The 13309-nt window shown below is 43.9% G+C and overlaps 1 long non-coding RNA gene across 1 annotated transcript; it reads left to right on the plus strand.

Moving 5' to 3' along the window:
* Nucleotides 1-1125: 1125 nt before the first annotated feature.
* On the plus strand, nucleotides 1126-11071 carry LOC129402575 (uncharacterized). Its single transcript, XR_008628701.1, has 4 exons — nucleotides 1126-1654; nucleotides 2594-2700; nucleotides 10033-10224; nucleotides 10941-11071. It is a non-coding gene; the product is annotated as an uncharacterized LOC129402575 (long non-coding RNA).
* The last annotated feature ends 2238 nt before the right edge of the window (nucleotides 11072-13309 follow it).

Genomic DNA, 13309 nt, shown 5'->3' on the forward strand with positions numbered 1-13309 from the left:
AAAAAATGACAGCAGGTGCCATAGAATAATTATGTCAGGGAAAGAAGCAAACTCTAGTCTCCATTTCTATTGTCCTTCTGGTTTCTTGTGTTTGTGTTTTGTTGGTGTCTCCTCTTCATTTTGCTTAGAATTTCCTCTCTGCTCAACAACCCCTTTCTCTCTCTCTTTTTTTTTTTTTGCTTTTTGGGTCACACCCAGCGATGCTCAGGGGTTACTCCTGGCTCTGCACTCAGGAATTACTCCTGGCAGTGCTTGGGGGACCATATGGGATGCCGGGAATTGAACCCAGGTCGGCCGCGTGCAAGGCAAATGCCCTACCCGCTGTGCTATTGCTCCGGCCCCAACAACCCCTTTCTCTTGCTGGTGAAATCCTGCCCATCCTTCAGAACCCAATTCAACAATCTCTGACTTCCATGGGTGCTTCAAAGAGTGGTTTCCTCTCCTGTGCTTTCTTTGTAGATTTTCTACGTATCTCAAATATAGCCCAGTATACTTTGTAAGTTGTTTGCCTGTATATATGCCCTTTCCTTTGTACAGTGAGCTCCCAGAATTCAGAATATTGGTTTGTCTTTGGCACCCAGTGTAGTGTTAGGCCCTTATAAATCATTCAGCAATAAAGCAACATGTTCCCCAAAAGACAACTCAGTGGCCTGGAGCCCATTATCTTGAATTCAGGAGCCCTAGATTTGATCCCAAGCATCCCCCTGAGTACTTCTGGGGGATACTCTTGAGCAAGAAGCTTGGAGCAGTACCCCACAGGCAGTGCTGGGTATGGCCCACAACCACACCAGAATAGAACCCAACTCACACACTCCCTCAAAGTGTTTTTGCTGTACCTGTCAATCACTCTAGTAGATTCTGGATTTAAAGAAACTTCCATTATTTTAGATCATCTTTCTTTTTTTTAAACCCACTTTAGTGCTTTTATAATTTCTTATAAGAGGATAGAGTGATGTCTGTTTCCTGAATTAAGTAAAAAGACACAATCAAATTCGAGGCTACTAGTATATCATCTAAAATCCTGTTCTGCGGCCAGAGCAATAGCACCGTGAATAGGGCACTTGCCTTCCACTTGGCCTACCCAGGTTTGACTCCTGGCACTCGGTATGGTCTCCTGAGTCTGCCTGGAGTGATCCTCGCATTCAGAGCCAGGAGTAAGTCCTTAGTGCTGCCTGGTGTAGTCTTCGAACAAAAATCCTGTCTTTGCAGGAATATAGTATTTTGTAGAATTCTCCTGTCTTCAGTGACTTCCAACCCCAAGTTTCAGCCTGGTTTAATTTTTCCAAAGAGATTCCTTTGTGGGCAATGGTGATTTAAATTTGGTAATATGCTTCATACTTGGACATTGAAAGCAAATTCTTTTATTCTTCACTGAATTTAAGAGTGCAGTTTCTTCTTATTTCATTTCCCAAATACAGAGCCCGCCAGTCCGCCTGTTCCACTGATCCTGTTTCCTGACGCAGGCCTGGTTGTCTGTGTCCTGAGGGGTCGGGGGATGCTTTCCCAGAATCCATCGGGGACTGACAGTGCTCCCGGAAGAAGACAGAGGTGCTGCTTTGAAAACAACAGGCTTCTTGGTGACTTTTCACGCATCGTCCTCCAGGCAGAAGCCAGAAAAGGTGTGCCTTCCCACTGGAGAGACCAAAGCGCTTGGGTATGTGCTGGAAGATTCCAGCCGCTTTCCGATGTTCTCTGATGGTGTTTGCAGGTTAGCCTTTCAGCCCATCCGCTCTGTACTGGCAGCATGGAGATAAAATAAAGAAGCACGAGGTAGGATTTTTATTTTGAAGTAGTTAACTGCTGGCACCTTCAAACTATTTAGACTGGTGGTGAGGTGACTCTGGGCTCTTTGAAGCTAGGGCGGCTGTGAAAGGCTAAAGCTAACCCACCCAGCGATGTTCCTGCAGGTGGCAGAGACCGAGGGGAATGGCTTTTTAATTTATTTTTTTATTATTATTATTGTTTGGGTTATTTTTAGCTTGTGTCAGTCGGTCTTGCTGGACTGACGGAGGGCTGACACTCGCTGCAGCAGATAATGAGATGTCACCGTTGGTGACTTTGATGCATTCACCTTGGGGCAGTCATTATACCCAGTGCTGAGCTCGCAGCGCTCTGCCCGTGGCCCCTGGGGCTGACTCCAGCTCCTGCTGCTCCTGCCCTCATCTCTCTGTCTTTCTTGCTGGCAGTGTCTTGAACCAGGCCTTTCTGCTGTCTGGTGGCCCTGCCCGTGTGATCACTGCCGGCCTCCAATACCGCTACTACTGTTGGAAGCTAAAGGCCGTTCTCATTGAAAGACCCACTGTCCCCTCGAGCTGGCTGCCTCCTGCCCCCACCCGCAGAGAAGAGAGGCACAGCTGGGCGGAGCTGGCCCTGGGCTGCAGCACACAGCTGTGTGGGCCTCTTCAAAGTATCTCATTCCTAAACAGCGACCGTCGATTATCATTCTATTCAAGTCCCAGCTGAATGTAACCCTAACTCCTGAATTTGTGCTCAGGCAGTTGGCAAGAATGTAGTTTATGGGGGAATGTTTTTCAACCATCACGAAGTAAGAGTCATGGCGCCTAAAGGATATTTCCCTCTTGTTCGTCAATAGGAGAAAGAAGGTCTGACTAGATCCTGGAGATCATGGGCAGGATTTTCTACAGATGCTGGGCATTTTTATTGGTGATCTGCCTTGGAGGAGAACCGTGCACTCATTGGGTAAAGTAGCTTCTGTTCTCACAGATATTGCTCTATGTGAGCTGGGTTGTTTAGATTTGGGAGTCAAATTCTGTGGTGCTTGGGGACTACTTCCAACTGTGAAGGCCTACTTCCCTCCTGCAATACTTAGCCTTGCTTAGCATCAGCAGAGCCATTTAGGAAAAGCACAGCTTCGGCCGGTGACTGTCAGTTGAAACAGACAACACCCATTTATGGGACTCAGCCGAAAAGGCAGAACTACTTCCCACCACCCCATTTATGGGGATCGTCTGAAAAGGCAGAACTACTCCCCCCCATGTATGGGATCCGCCAAAAAAGCAGAATTACCCCTGCATGAAGTCAGTGGAGCTAACCACCAAACCAGTCAAGGAGAAGGTCACCAGGGAGTGACACAGGCTGGTCAGGGAAGGCCCTTGCGTTTTTAGGGTATAAAAGGACCCTGGAAACAAAAGGGTCACTCTTCTACTAGAGGGGACGGCCCTGGCCAGTCAGCTTTCTAAACTCCATACTTGTTTGACTTGTGCCTTCTACTGCAGAGCTCATTGCTGTGTGTGATCTTTCAGATCCTGGACCCTTACACAATATGATGCTTGAGATACACTTTCAGTGAACCAGATGGGCTTGTCCAGGTGGGACAGTTCCTGGGTTTCCTAGATGTAGAGCCCATGATCCAGCCCTTTGGGGCACCACCAAAGCCCAGATAATGCATTTTTAATGGAATTACCTACTTCAAATATTTTTAGTTATTGCTACTCTTTTTTCCCCCTGCTGGGTGTTGCATATTTGCATCGCAATGCTGACCCACTGTTGCTGCAGTCCTGAGGGTCATGCACTCTATGGCAGGGCTGAGGGTCTGACCCAGCAGGGCTTCTGAGACTGTGCTAAGGCATGAGGAGAGCGAGGGAACCCAAACTCACAGCCTCACAGGCAGGCAAGTGGGTCCTCCTGCTGGAGGACCTTCTGCGGCAGATAGAGCTCATTTTGAATAGTTGCATAATATTTCTTTAACATTTTTATATGAGTCACCATGAATTATAATGTTGAAAAATTGTTCTTGATTAAGTTTTAGGAATACAATGTTCTAGCACCAGTCCCCTCACCAGTGTCACTTCCCTGTCATTGTTCCCAGTTTCCCTCCAGCCCTGCCAGCCTATCTCTGCGGCAGGCACTTTCCTCTTTCACTGTTGTCTCAGTATTCCCTTCCCTCACCTAGTCTTCCCATCCCCGCCCTGGTGGCTAGCTTCCTACTGAAGACCAGTTCCCCTCCTCTTCCCTTCTATTGCCTTTGTGCATGTGTTGTCCCCCTATGATGTTTTTTTATATCCCACATATGAGCGAGATCATTCTGTGTCCATCCCTCTCTCTCTGACTAACTTCACTCAGCATGACACTCTCCAGATCTATTGACACAGCTGCAAATTGCATGACTTCATCATAATATTTTTTTTCCATAGGTGACTAGTATTCTATTGTGTGTATGTACCATAGTTTCTTTTTCTGGTCATCTGTTTTTAGGCACTTAGGTGATTTTGACTATTATGGATAGTGTTTTAATGAACACAAAAATAATTTACTCGCTCTCGGAGAGACCCACAAGCTATCGAGAGTATCCCGCCCGCATGGCAGAGCCTGGCTAGCCACCTGTGGCGTATTTGATATGCCCAAAACAGTAACAACAATTCTCACAATGGAGATGTTATTGGAGCCTGCTCGAGCAAATCGGGACAACAGTGCTACAGTGACAGTGCTACAGTTTTAATGAACAAGGCATGCAGAGATCTTTTCTGCACTGTGGGCTCTTGGAGTATATTCTAAGAAGTGAAATTATTGGCCCATCTGAAAGTTTAGTTCATAGTTTTTTGAGAAATTTCCATATTGTTTTTCAAAAGGACTGGACCAGTTGACATTCCAGCCAGTAGTGGAATGAGAGTTTTCCCCAACATCCATGCCAACAGTGGTTGTTGTTCTTTTTGATGGTGTGAGGTGATATGTTATTATTTTTGGTTAGCATTTCCCTGATGGTTAGTGATGCAGAACATTTTTTCATGTGCCTTTTGGCATTTGTATTTTTTTTTTCTTTTTGAGTCACACCTGGCGATGCACAGGGGTTACTCCTGGCTCTGCACTCAGGAATTACCCCCTGGCGGTGCTCAGGGAACCATATGGGATGCTGGGAATCGAACCCGGGTTGGCTGTGTGCAAGGCAAACACCTTACCCGCTGTGCTATTTCTCCAGCCCTGTATTTTATTTTTGAGGAAGTTTTTGTTCATCTCTTCTCCCCATTTTTTGATAAGGCAGAATGCTTTTTTTCTTGTAAAATTCTACCAGTGATTTGTGTATTTTGGATATTAACCCTTTATCTACTGAGTGGTGGGCAAATAATTTTTCCCAGTCTGTATATTTTGGCCATTTAAGAGTCACACAATATTTTGACATAATATTTCAGCAAGTGGTTATCATGCTTTCCCTTAATCCTTTCCTCACTGAGTCAGTATCTGGCCGGTTCACAATTTCAGAACTCCTTAGAAAAGAGTTTATAACATCTTTATATTAATTTTGGGTATAATTATTGGTATATTCTTGGTAAAATGCCTTAATAATATCCCAGGGATGATAGTAATAGCCTTCACAATCACTTATTTACCATTTTAATTGAACTAAGAGTTGAGCCAGCTGAAGATATGAAGATAAAATAAGCATGGTCTAAAGTACTCAAATAAACATATCCCCATGTTGTTGGAGCAGAGTTAATCTCTTTTTTGCTCATTTTTTAAAGGTGCAGCACTTTATATTGTACCTTGATGTTTTTTCACTTAAAAATCCATTTGGAGATTAAATTTTTTTTTCTCTCAATATACACATATGCCTCCTTTTACTAATGGCTCATTGCATTTTAATTCAATGAATTACCAATTAACATACTATTCAACTAAGTAAATCTCTCACAAGCAAAGTTTGAGAAACCAATAAGCAATCACCGAGATATAGCCAGTAGATTTTGATAGATTTTTTTTCCCACTATAAAGCTTCTTTATTTGTTACAAGCCTCACTTTTGGCAAACATGACTTGACAAATGTAGTTCATCCTTACCAATGGCAAAAATTTACCCATTTAAATTTATTCACTTACTCCATGACTAGTTCTTTCAAAGCTTATACCATTCAACAAATGGAGAAACTCAAATTCTGCTGGATGATTCAATTAGAACAAAGAGACACAGCAAGTGGTGTGCAGGCTGGGATTACAGTTCAGGGGCGCCTGGCTTCACGGGCTGCTTATTAAGTCATGTTTCAATGAGAGCATCATTTCATATTCCCTGGTGCCTCATGCAAATGCAAAATGTTTAAGTTGAGGAGGTAATGTTTTGAAGAATTCCAAATTGTGTTTGGACATAAATTCTAGGAAGCTGACTCACCTTGAGAATAAGAAATGATTTTAGGAGGAGAGGGTGACACAGTTGGGGAATGGAGGGCCCCAAGGTACTGCACCTTCCTTGTAAGTATTGGGGAAGGGCTCTGAGTCCTGGATGCACTGCACTTAGTGTGCAAAATTCTAGAACATTGAAATGGGTTTCGAGTGTGTCTCAGATTTGGAAATAACGTTCATTCCCTTTTGTTCTTGGATTATTAGTGGAATCTTTCTGGAACCATTGAACTCACTCTATGCAATGCCCTGAGCAAGAACCCCCATAACCGGTCTATCAAATTGACAGTTTTTTTTTGGCTTTTTGGGTCACATTGGCAATGCACAGGGTGGATAACTCCCAGCTCTGCACTAAGGAATAACTCTTGGTGGTTCTTGGGGGACCATATGGGACACTGGGGATTGAAGCTGGGTTGGCCGTGTCCAAAGCAAATGTCCTACCCACTGTACTATTGCTCTGGCCTCCAAATTGACGTTTGATGGACTTATTTCTGCTTACAGGTTTCTAATTTGTTCTTTTTGTGGGTCAGGGGTTTGGTTAGTTCCCTGCCTTAGTCATTGGGGCTTTCCTCTGGCTCACTGCTTAGGGGTCACTTGGTGCTCCGGGAATCATCTGCAATGCCAGGGATTGGACAGGGGTCAGCCGGATGAAGGCAAGAGCCTTAACCTTTTTGTGCTTCTCTCTGACCTCATCTGGCAGTGCTTGGGGGCTGTTTCTGGCTCTTTGCTTGGATGTCAACTTTATAGGTGCTTGGGGAACCATGTGGTACTGGGGAATGGAACCTTCTGTATGTGCTGCCCTTAGTTTGCTGAGCTTTCTCTTCAGAACCATATGTTCCCTTTTTGCCATACCTGGAAGTACTCTTGGTTCTGTGCTCAGGGATCACTCCTGGTGGGCTCAGGGGATCATATAGGGTGCTGGCAATAGAACCCGTTTGACTGTGTGCAAGGCAAGAGCCTTACCTGCTTATGCACCAGGATTTGAGTTTTAGAAATAGAATCGTGTTTGTCATAATATGAGGCTGACACGCAAGGACAGTAGACACAAGGGCCAATTATATTGCCCCTGGTTGGAAGCCCAACTCATGAGCTGGGGGAGAAGGGACCTGGAGTAGACAGGGGATCACTAAGTTAACAATGGCGAGAGGAATCGTTCGGGATGGGAGATGTGTGCTGAAAGTAGATAAAGGACCAAACGTGATGGCCTCTCAGTATCTATATTGCAAACCATAGTGCCCCAAAGTAGGAGAGAATATGGTGGAGTTTGTCTGCCTTAGAGGTAGGGGAGGGTTGGGAAGGCGGGGTGAGGATACTAAAGGATATTGGCGGTGGGGAATGTGCACTGGTGGAGGGATGGGTGTTCCATCATTGCATCACTGAAACTCAAACATGAAAGCTTTCTTTTTTTTTTGTTTTTGGGTCACACCCGGCGATGCACAGGGGTTACTCCTGGCTCTGCACTCAGGAATTACTCCTGGCGGTGCTCAGGGGACCATATGGGATGCTGGGATTAGAACCCGGGTCGGCCGCGTGCAAGGCAAACGCCCTCCCCGCTGTGCTATTGCTCCAGCCCCAACATGAAAGCTTTCTAACAGTTTCTCACAGTGATTCAATTAAAAAAATAGTGTTTTTCTCTTCAATATCTATTGGCTTATGTTCCAAATGCCATTATAAAAAAGCAATACATGTATGTGTACCTATCTTGCAGGGATCTCCCTGAGAAACACCCAAAGGTGCAGTACTGCCCAGGTCCTGGGGTTTGGGGCCATCCCCAGCAGTGCTTAGAGACCTGCAGGGCCACACTGATGATGCTCAAGGTGGAAGGCGGTGCTGGGAGTGGAACTGGGTCAGGCTCACACATACCCTAGCCCAGGTGCTGGCTGCCTGGACCAAAAGGCATAGTTCAACATGCATGAGACACTCAGTTCATGATCGACACGATGATGCAGAGAGCAGTGTTTGTGCAACCTTACTAGAACTGTTTAACTACTCATTTGAACAAGTTAAAACCCTGGGTACCTGGTAGTAAAGGTCCGATGCAGAGCCTTATGCTGCCAAGGCAGGCGTTTCTGTCACTCGGCCACCCCCTAAGCCCAATTCTTCTCTTTTTATTTATTTATTTATTTATTTATTTATTTATTTATTTATTTATTTATTTATTTGGGAGGTCACACCTGGCAATGCTCAGGGGTTACTCCTGGCTCTGCACTCAGGAATTACTCCTGGCGGTGCTTGGGGGACCATATGGGATGCTAGGAATTGAACCTGGGTCGGCCATGTGCAAGGCAAATGCCCTACCTGCTGTTCTATTACTCCAGACCCAATTTATTTAAATTTTTATTGAATCACCATGAGATGCAGTTACAGACTTACAAATTTTTGTGCTTATGTTTTAGTCATACAATGATCGAGTACCCATCCCCCCGATTCTTCTCTTTTTCAAGTGTTATCAGTCACCAAGTATATTTACTTTTACTTTTTTGGGACAAGGGCACACAGGCATGCTCTGGGGCTATCCTTAGCTCAGTGCTCAGGAGTGACCCCTGGCAGTGCTCTCAGGACCATATGTTGTGACAAGGGTCACAGCCTTAGTGGCCACAAGCAAGCCAAGGACCTTACCTCATATTCTTAGTCCTTGGCCTCCAACATGAATTTTTTTAGGGGGGCTACAGTTGGATTTGGGGGCCTTATGTGGTGCCAGGGATCAAACTGAGGACAACAACTTTCAAGGCAAATGTCTTAACCCTGAGCTATCTCTTTAGTCCAACAATAAACTATTTTCATTAGTTCACTTATTTATGAGCCACTAAATATTTTATTAAAACAAATGACTTGTTTAATAGAACAAATGACATTTACTCTATGTTGAGTGATTCTAGGCATCTGTTCTATTTTTCCTATGGGATAAAGAACTTTATTTGTCCTTGAGTGAACTCTGTAACAGGCTACATATTAATAACACCCTAGCATTTTCTTGGTGAATTTTACTGTCATTATAAAAATTAATTTGAGCATAAGATATTAAAAAGTATCTTGAATAAAATTGAGATTCACTCCTGCCAAATAAATATTTCCTGATCAGAATTAATTACTTGATGATTTTCTAATTAATCAAGAATGATGTTTTAGAATCACCAAGTAGATGCATATATTCTTTCTCTCTTAATGCTGGTACTCTTTGCTAAATAGGAACTTAGAAAGGATTTACCAAGAACACATTAGACATTAGGTGTGATAGTAATGCTACAAATTGTTATAGCTGACAAATTTGCAAGAAAAGAAGGATGTTTCAATATTGTTATTGTTTTGGTTTTGGGACAACAATCAATGGTGCTCAGAACTTAGTCCAGTACTCCTGAGTACAGGTACTGTACTTAGGGATCAAACTTGGTTGGGCTGTAAGCAAGGCAAATGCCTTATCCCCTGTACTCACTCTCTCTGGCCCTATTTCACTATTTTAAGACTAACAGAGGTAGGCTGGAGAGAGAGAGAGCCAAGGAGATAAAGCTCTTGCCTTGCATAACCCTGACCCCGGTTCAATCTCAGCAGGGCTTGGGGTCCTCCATAATTTATTTTTCAAATATTTGGGTAACACCTGAAAGAAGAGTAAACTCACAGAATTTATTTGTAAACTAAATGTGATATACCAGATGCCAATCAATATGAAATCTAGACTCTCCTAGGAAATAAAACACAGAAGCATGGAGCAGAATGTAAATGAGAACTCACGAATATGCACTCTCCCTGAAAGATGGGCTGTTATGACACACTATCAAAAGTTCTGGAAGGCTCTCAGCATATGATGGACTGGCCCATCTCACTTTCTTAATGGAAAGCCTATGACATCTGTAGTAAAAGGAAGACTATCTGCAGAAATGCCTTTCTTTAACATTTATTATCTATCCAGAGGCAGAGTCTCTTGCCCCCGTGCCTGACTGTCTTCACCGGGGCCCCTCGGAGCTGGTTGAGTTTCCCTTCTTGTCCTGAGCAGAGCCTCGGCAGCTGAAAACCTTTGGAACTCAGCCACAGCCATACTCAAGGCCCCTCTCCACACATTAGGATGAGCCTCACGCATGAAGGAACCGGCAGAGGAACCCAGGTGTGTGGGACCCGGGGCTGAGATCTCCAAGCCTGCTTGGATCGGGACTGGGCCTCCTCCATCTAGACCCCGCATTTTCCAGTAGCTAGGCAGCCACATCCACAAACTGCCCAGTCACTGTGTAATCCCATCAAAAGCCAAGATCCAGAGACTATAAAACAATGATCCCAGAAGACCTCTTATAGCTTATTTCTCCCTCTCAGAGAACCTGGCAAGGTACCGAGAGCATCCTGCCCACATGGCAGAGCCTGGCAAACTCTCCGTGGCATATTCGATATGCCAAATGCAGTAACAATGATGGGTCTCATTTCCCTTACCCTGAAAGAGCCTCCAATGCAGCACCACTGGGAAGAATGAGTAAAGAGAGGCTGCTAAAATCTCAGGTCTAGGACGAATGGACATGTTTCTGGTGCTCGCTCAAGCAAATTAATGATCAACAGAATGACAGTGATACAGTGATCCGGAGGCAATGTTATGCTACCAGGTGGGAGATAGACCTTTAAATTAGATCAGGATTGGTTAGGTCACTAAAGGACTTTATCACTCTTAGGTACAGCCTGTGTCACAATCTATGCAGTACTCCAACTTTCACTGGGTTGATATATATGTCTGATACTGCAGCATAGTAACTTGACTTGCCTTAGTCATGTCTAGGCAGTCAGGAGTTGTGGCTGTACCAGGTAACCTTCTTGGAATGTTGTGTGTTTATTCTCTAGGGCAGAGCCTGAAGTTTGGACAGACTTCTCATGACTGGTCAAGGGGATGGATCTATGTATTTCAGTAACATGGCACGAGGAGTGAAGAGATAATCTGGTATGTCGAATCAATCATTAGTTTAAGATCCTTCAGTTTGTTTAATTATTGAGTAGAATTTTGTTGTGGAAACTGGATTTGTGAAATAAAGCCCTTCATCTTTATGAGAGGATAGCTCATGTTGGAAAATGTGGTATGTTTCATTTTTTTTCAAATTTTATTTGTGAGATAAGGATAAATGATCCATTAATATTCACTTGATGGAAATATTTTTTAGTTTTGGGGTTAGGGGTGGGACACTCCTGGCACATTGCTCAGGGGTTGCTCCTCATTCTGTGCTCAGGGTTACTCCTACAGTGTGCAAGAGGTGATTATGTGGAACCATGGATTGAACTCGGGTCAGCTGCATGCAAGACAAGATCCTTAATTCCCTGAACTATGTCTCTGGTTCCATGACGGAAATGTTTTATATCACAAGTTTTATAGCTACTGCCAGCTTTTTGTGGGCCAGAGAATGGCGTAAAGATGAATGAATAAGTCTTGAAATATTTCCCATGAAAAGAAAAAAGACAGTGTGACACTGATCACTTTGTGACCCTTTGCTATTCATTTGTCTCTCTACCTGCACAGCTCTTAGAAGGAGCATTTGATTTATGTCCTTGTCATGGTGATCGCACCTGCTTGCTGCTCACCGGCCAGCGAGGGTCAGGGTTAAGAGGAACTGGGAATGCCAACAGTTTACCAGCCAAATAAAGGATGCAGGGACTGACTGGAAAATTCCTTAGGGTCCATCAAGAATTAGGGAGAGAATTAGAATGAGATTCATGAACACTGAGGTTCCAGTCTGTTGCTTAGTCACTGCCTCTTTATTCAGCCTTCAGTCATGGTTCTCTTTTCAGACTTAAAGATGCTTCACTTAGGAAAGTTGGTGCATAGAGTGTGACAGGGCTTGGAGCCGGCTTGAGAATCCAAGTGACGTTCGAAATGCAGTATTTGAGGACGCTGTCAGGTTTAGGTAGCAAATATTTTGTTCATTATTTCAGATTTAATTTTTGAAGAGGAGTCATACATTTAAAAAAATTGTAGTTAAATTGAGAAACGACAATTGAAAAATAATTGTCCCCTCATGCAAATAAAAGAAAATCCAAAATTTGGGGACCTTTTCCCCCCTCTAATGCATATGCACATTTTAAAATTATGTATATGTATTAGTCTGGTCCTGTCTAGCCCATATGTAATAAATTCTAAGATTAATAATTTGTGTAGGGGCTGGAGTGATAACACAACGAGTAGGGCATTTGCCTTGCACGCGGCCGACCCAGATTCGATTCCCAGCATCCCATATGGTCCCTTGAGCACAGTCAGGGGTAATTCCTGAGTACAGAGCCAGGAGTGACCCCTGAGCATCACTGGGTGTGACCCAAAAAGCAAAAAAACAAACAAAAAAAGAATTTGTGTGTGTGTGTGTGTGTGTGTGTGTGTGGTTTCCTCAGCTGTGTTTGGAAGCATAGAAAGGTCTTGTTTGCTGTTAAAGCCGACAATATTGGGGGCTCCAAGGTCACACTGGTGGTATGTGGGGTGAGGACATGTGGTGCCAGGGATTGAACTAGGTTTCATGCGCGCAAACCATGTACACCAGACTTTTGAACTATCCCCACAACCCTAATATTGCCGATCTTTTTCAGGGGGTGGATATTTGGTGGTGTTCAGGGTTTATTCCTGGGTCTGTGATCAGGTGTCACTCTTGGCAATACTCAAGGGACCAGATGCAGTGCTGGGGATTAAACCAGAGTCAAGGACATGGTAAGCAAGCAGCTGAACCCTTTTTACTATTTCTCTGACCCACTATTACTAATCTTTAGATAATGCTTTTAGATTAAAAAGTAATGATAAATGAACAGAAATTTTTTCAAAGAAGAGATCCAAATGGCCAAAAGGCACATGAAAGAAATAATCTTCATCACTAATCATCAGGGCGATGCAGGTCAAAACAATGAGATACCACCTCACACCACAGAAACTGGCCCACATCCAAAAGAACAAAAGCAACCGGTGTTGGCGAGGATGTGGGGAGAAATGGACCCTTCTACACTGCTGGTGGGAATGCCAACTGGTTCAACTCTTTTGAAAAACTATATTGATGCTCCTCAAAAAATTAGAAATCGAGCTCCCATTTGACCCAGCAATACCACTTCTGGGAATATATCCCGGAGATGCAAAAAAGCATAGTAGAAATGACATCTGCACCTGTACATTCATTGCAGCACTGTTTAAAATAGCTAGAATCTGTAAAAGACCTGAGTGCCTGAGAACAGATGACTGGTTAAAGAAA

This window comes from Sorex araneus, chromosome 2, assembly GCF_027595985.1.
Source record: "Sorex araneus isolate mSorAra2 chromosome 2, mSorAra2.pri, whole genome shotgun sequence".
Classification (NCBI taxonomy): domain Eukaryota; kingdom Metazoa; phylum Chordata; class Mammalia; order Eulipotyphla; family Soricidae; genus Sorex; species Sorex araneus.